This window comes from Myxocyprinus asiaticus, chromosome 7, assembly GCF_019703515.2.
Source record: "Myxocyprinus asiaticus isolate MX2 ecotype Aquarium Trade chromosome 7, UBuf_Myxa_2, whole genome shotgun sequence".
In the NCBI taxonomy this organism is placed as follows: domain Eukaryota; kingdom Metazoa; phylum Chordata; class Actinopteri; order Cypriniformes; family Catostomidae; genus Myxocyprinus; species Myxocyprinus asiaticus.
Window position 1 is genome coordinate 43949922 of NC_059350.1, and position 6000 is coordinate 43955921.

Below are 6000 nucleotides of genomic sequence, written 5' to 3' on the forward strand. Positions count from 1 at the left end.
GCTTTCCACGCCGTAGAAAGTGAAAACTAGGGATGCACCAATGTATCGGCTGCCGATACTTATTCGGCCAATTATTGACCAAATATAAACCATCGGCATACCGGTAATAAGCATTAAAACACAGATATGAAAAACCGATGGTTGATTAATAATTAATTATTAACACACTTTGTAAAAACTCTGTGAATTCAAATGTACAATCCAAAGATAATAATAGCCACAATATGTAGAAGGGTTGACACTCCTATGAACATTTAATATTTTATTTTTATTCTTTTTAGTTCTCATGCTAATGCAGAAAAAATTCCATAAACGGATGTGACAGTTGTGAAAGCGGCACTTACCTATAGGCTACTTGATGGAGGGAAACCATCAAAACCACTTTGAAGCCAGCATACTTTGACTTTTGAAATATTGGAAATTATATATATTGGAAAATATATGGAAATTATTTATTGTTAGAACAGTAAAAAAGCTTTTGTACCTCTTTATACATTTTGTAAGCATTCCTAACTTTAAGTGGCAGAATATCGGTATCGGACTATAGTTTTTGGTTAAAATCGATATCGGACAATTTTTTCATATAGGTGCATCCCTATTGAAAACATTATTTTTAGCTCATTCAACCCTTAAAAAATAATTTTGGTAGTGTAAGTAATGTAGATGAATTCATTCAGATTAAATAATAGGCTATATTTGACTTGAATACAACCAGCTAAATCAGATGTAACCATGTTAGCACAGGTTACCTCACAATTTTTTTTACAGTGCACAATAATGTTCAGAATATTTCTTCTCCTGTCTCTGACAATGTCTGTACTTTAAAATCACCTTCCAAACACTCTTGAGAACTCAACTGTATATAGTCTAGTAGGCCTATCTAATATTTGATAACAAATCAGAAAGAAGACACATTTTTCATTACGCTGTACCTGTTACTGTAGATAGACAGTTATACAGCGTCTTCAAAATACAGTGGAAGCAGTTTTCTGAGCTTTAATTCAGCCCAAACCGATCTGAGAAAGCAATGACTGGTATACACTCCAAGCGCATTTCACTGTTTCTCATCACACGGAGGTCTGTAGCTAATGGGGTAGATTTGGCTTGAACATTGGGGGTTGCAGCGTGAAGCATTTACATGTTTCCATTGATCATGGTATAAATACTGGGGGGTTGTACTTGTTTGTTTTGATTACAAATGCCCTTGTCTGTAGCAGATATTTAACCACAGATCAGCTAAAACCGCAAATGACAGAAGTTTGAAGGAGACTAGTAAAGGGTTTCAACACTAGCGTACTTTGATTGAAACAACTACAAGCTTAAAATACTGCAATGCTCCATGTGTAAGGGAGGAGAGAGAGAGACCTGACGAATGCATGCATCCCATTGTTTTTTATTAAATATATGTTTCAATCTCCATTTGTGTCATAGTTTCATTGATAAGTACTGTATATCAACATATGTTGAAATGTAAATGCATAAGTAGTATAACTACAAAAGATAATGAGCTATGACGTTTGAAACTGATTAAATATGTGTAGTGCCATTATATATTTTAGCACAGTTAATGTGCTTATTCAATTTGACATTAAAACTGCTTCATTCTGTTCTCAGTGATTTTTAAAGCCTGGTCAAGGTATTTATAAATCAATCCATCTGGGACATTTAACCAAAGTAAAGTCATTTGCAATCATTCTATTGTGGAATTTATCCTTGAAGCTCAACAGGTATGCTATCATCAATGAATGAAACACGTTAACAAGATGGCCAGGCTGCTGCAGGTTATATGTTTGATTTATTATTCAGCAGCTGAGTGTAGCTACATTTGGAAAGGAAAAAGGTAATTTAGAGGCAAATATCAGCAAATTATCAATTTGAGTTCAGTCACGCTAAAAACATTATTTATTGTTTTAATCAAATGATAGATAGCCCTAAAAAGTAATCTGCCTTCCCATGAATAAACCTCATATAGGTGTGCTGAACGCAGTAACCTAAAACGTCTGAGTAGAACACAGAAGCAGTTGGGCAAGTAGTCCATAGACCAGAGCAGCACCATCTTTGGCAACATGACTGTGAGTGGCAGACATAGGGTCTCTTCAGTGGGCTGTGCTGCAGTTTAAAGTGTTTTTGGATCGTTCCGTGGACAAAACCTTGAAAAATATATTTTCAAGAACATTCAGTAGACAAAAAACTCCTGTTGTCGAAAATCTGATGAGATCTAGGAGCTTTTTGATAGCTTTTACACCGTGCATGTCATTAAAGACATGGTGAGTCTATCTCTCACAGCCTCATTTTCATTCCCGTAAAAATCAAAGATGGCGCTACTGTGAATAAGCTAATTAGAACTGCTTCCAAAAATGGTCTAATCACAGGACGAAGCGCTAAGAAGAGCCACATTCGCTGTAATCTGGCATGTGTAGGTTACAGGAGGACAGGAGCTCATGTTTAGCGTCTAAACCAATAAATAACTCGCAGGCACACAATGTAATCTGGCAGAAGCCCGTGTTCTCTTAAAATGGTGCAGCTTTCTATAAATACACCAACATTTATTTAATTCAGAAAGAATATATTAAATGGAGGCAAAAGCCTATGCTCACTAATTAACAAAAAATTAAATGTATCATTAGCCTACATGTATTAGGCTAGTAAATGTAAACTGCAGAGCAATGCAGCAATTTGGCGCATGCGATGTGCGTTCACAGATCACAGGTGTGCGAACGCGGCTCATCCAATCAGAATGCAGCCCAGAGACTCGAGACTATTAGTTTTATAATATGTTAGCGTATTAAAACATGCCTAAAAGTAATTAATTACATTTAAAATATTAGAAAAATTATATTAATTTGAGAACATGGATTAAAACTGTAAATTGTTGTTATTTTGAAAAACGATTAAACTGCACGAAAAGCTAAACGTTTTTTGACGTAATGCATAGACTGTGAAGCAAAACTACCCTCGAATATTTGTAAGCTTAAAAAAAGCCAAAATTGCTCTTTAATATCTCTAAAAAGTACGTTTGCGAACTGCCTGGCAGTCCATCTGTCAAGTTAAAGATTTAATCGGATCAATAGGCCAGTGTTATCCTGATTTACACAGTCTTTACTCTTACCCTGACTCACAGTATATATCAGCACATTTATTACACAAACACTAAAATCTCTTTAGCACGTATGAACATACCAGCATGACTGATGATAGCAGCATTATAGGACATCAGTAACTTGTTGAATACACTTGTCAATGAATACCGTTTGCATCGTTCACGCTGATTTAACGACATATTGATACAACAAAAATGTGTTTCATCGTTTTAAATGAAACAGAATCACCTTATTTATTTATATTTATATTTCCCCTGAAATTGACTTTATAGACTTACTTACTTTTCATGTAGATAAAATAACAGGAAAAAGACAGCAACAAATAAAAATAAAATAAAAAATAAAAAAAACTGAAATTACACTATTGAATAAATTAATTTACCTTAGCATCTGATAGTTTACTCTGTATGGGGAATCTTCCAGAAGAACCCACAGACTGATGGACACCAACCACTTGCTGTTTCACTTTCATGTACCAAGAATACTGCTGCTGCTTCCACAGGTTAAAGGGGAGGTCTGATCTCTCCTCTAAACCATCACCCCCCCCCCCGCCCCCTCTCTCTCTCTCTATCTCACTCACTGCCCTCTACTTTCACTCTCTCCTACCTTGTCCCATCCCTTACCCCTTTGCTCTGTCCTTGTCAAGTCGGGCACAACCTGCCACCTGCCACGCTGTAAATAATACCGGTAGTTGACACATAACATGTACATGGACTTTTTTAAATCAACATCAATATTTCAGGTGACATTTTTATATGAATAAGGCAAAGTGTATGTCTTAGGTCCGTCCCATTTTCACCATTTTTATCACCTTTTGCCTTTATTTGTTCATTTTAAATGGTCCTGCGCTGTGAGAAATAGTACTAATATTTCATCAAATTGATAAAAGAACTAGCAAAATTATACTTAAAACAGTTTTACATTGAGTATAGAGTGTATATGAAATAAGCATTTTGTTAAATTGTCTATCGACCCATTGATTTGCTGATAATGGATGAAAACCTTTCAATATTTGCCATACCTATATATTTCATAAGCTTATCAGTTTTTTAGGGGAATTTCTAACACAATGAAATCAACCTTTCTGTGTGTGACTGTGTTCCAGCATTACTCACTATTCCAAAAAAACGTATCTTTAGCTGTGATCTCACCCTTTAGTGGCCATCTCTGTTGCAGGTTCAAGATTACCCTTAGCCACAAAGTCTCTTAAGCCATGGTGAGTATTATGCAATCTCCACACCCCTCCCCTCCCAATGTGTCTCTCATTGCCTCTCTCAGGGGCCTGGTCGCAGAGAAAATTGCATGTCAGAGAGCCGTGTCCCCTCACGCAAGGACGAGATACACCTATACCACAGGGTCCTGAGGCAGTGGTAACTCCCTCTCTCTCGCTGGACGTCTAGCTGCTGTCCAGCGCCATAGATTGAAGCCATAGATTAATGCATCTTTGTAAAGAGCTGATTAAGCCTGTAAGGCAAAAGCTTTCACTGGGCTTTAAATAGCATATGAGCGCAGCATGCTGGATGCAGCTGAACCTGACCCTGCCCTGCCCTGCCTAGAGGACATTTCAGCTTAACTATTGACTAATTCCACCTCCAATCAACCACACAATCTTCCAGGAAATGGGCCAGGACTCTGGACATTGTGGTTGTATGGAAAATTTAGTAGAGTGTGAAAACATATCTGACCTGAGGCTAACTTTGTTCTGCAGGGTGAAAGATTCTCCTGTGATTTTGGAGATTCGTCCTACACTGTATTTTTATTTTTTATTTTGTATATATTTATAACATCTGTGGTTGCCAGAGGTTGGTTCAGGTATTATGGATTGGTTGAACTGTTCAAATTAAAGCATAGATAAATAGAAAATTATATTCAATGCTTACTCTTAAATATTTATATACTGTCTATCATATCAATCATTCAGAAAAACATTAACCCTTTCAGAAAATTACAATTCTTATCTGCTCATCTGAAATGCCTGTCTGCTTTCCTCACACTGAAAAGAAAAAAAAAACTGCTCATTTCTATGGATGCTTTTAACATCTATACTGTCACCACATATGACTCGTGATATATTTCATGTTTTCTAAATTCAAATGAAAAATTTGTGTGGGTTACAGACTTACAAACCAAAACTGCACATGTTGTCAGCAACTGACTGTGTCTTGTGAGACACAAAATTTCATTCCTGCAGGGGGCGCTTGACGCTCTGAAAACGGAATCTTCCATGCATCCGCATTTAAAGGTGCAATCAGTAACTTTTGTCTTTGTGTCATCTTGGACTTACACTGATACCTAGTGGCTTGCATGCAGTGTCATTTAAAATCAGTAGTTTTTAGTTTAAGATTATCTGCATTATCTATAAAAGCATTTAAAAAAATCTTCATCCAGTAATAATAAACGATTGTGATTGGCCTATCCTAGCCAGTGCTGAGAAAAGTAACAGGTAGGCCATCTACGCTAGAGGGGGATTGCATGACACTAGTTGGGTGATACTAACTCGTACAATGGAGGGGGGACTTCAGTTTTTGTCTGATTATGACAGACTCACAGTCACGCAATTGCAGGGTTATCTCATACTCAATTATATTTAGCGTTGATAAAAATATACTTATATACAAAAACAAATGCTGCGCCAATGGTTGTTGTACTGTGTATCAGCAAAACTTTGATTCAAGTAGCAACAAGGCTGAAAACCAAGTGCCACAGGTCACAGCATTTCTGATATTCAGTACAACAGCATTGTTGGTTATGTAATATTGCTGTAATACAACAGATCTGCTATATAAATACAAAATAACTTACATTTCAGACAGAATTGGGTCATTTACTCTGTACAGTTTTTTCTCAGTCAATGAAAATAGATCCAAAAGAATCCAGCAAATCAAATACAGACAATCAG

At 36.5% G+C, this 6000-nt stretch overlaps 1 protein-coding gene across 3 annotated transcripts in view; it reads right to left on the reverse strand.

Annotated features, from left to right (window-relative positions):
* The window catches only part of LOC127444416 (sodium/potassium/calcium exchanger 2-like), a 35961-nt gene extending 31503 nt beyond the window's left edge, over positions 1-4458 (reverse strand). For 2 of the 3 annotated variants that reach the window (XM_051703779.1, XM_051703781.1), the window contains exon 1: positions 4253-4458. The gene's annotated coding sequence lies outside the window, so the exon portion shown is untranslated. Of the gene's footprint in view, positions 1-3483; positions 3621-4252 lie in introns of those variants that run through there. The other variant, XM_051703780.1, reaches the window with a different exon arrangement.
* Positions 4459-6000: the final 1542 nt, after the last annotated feature.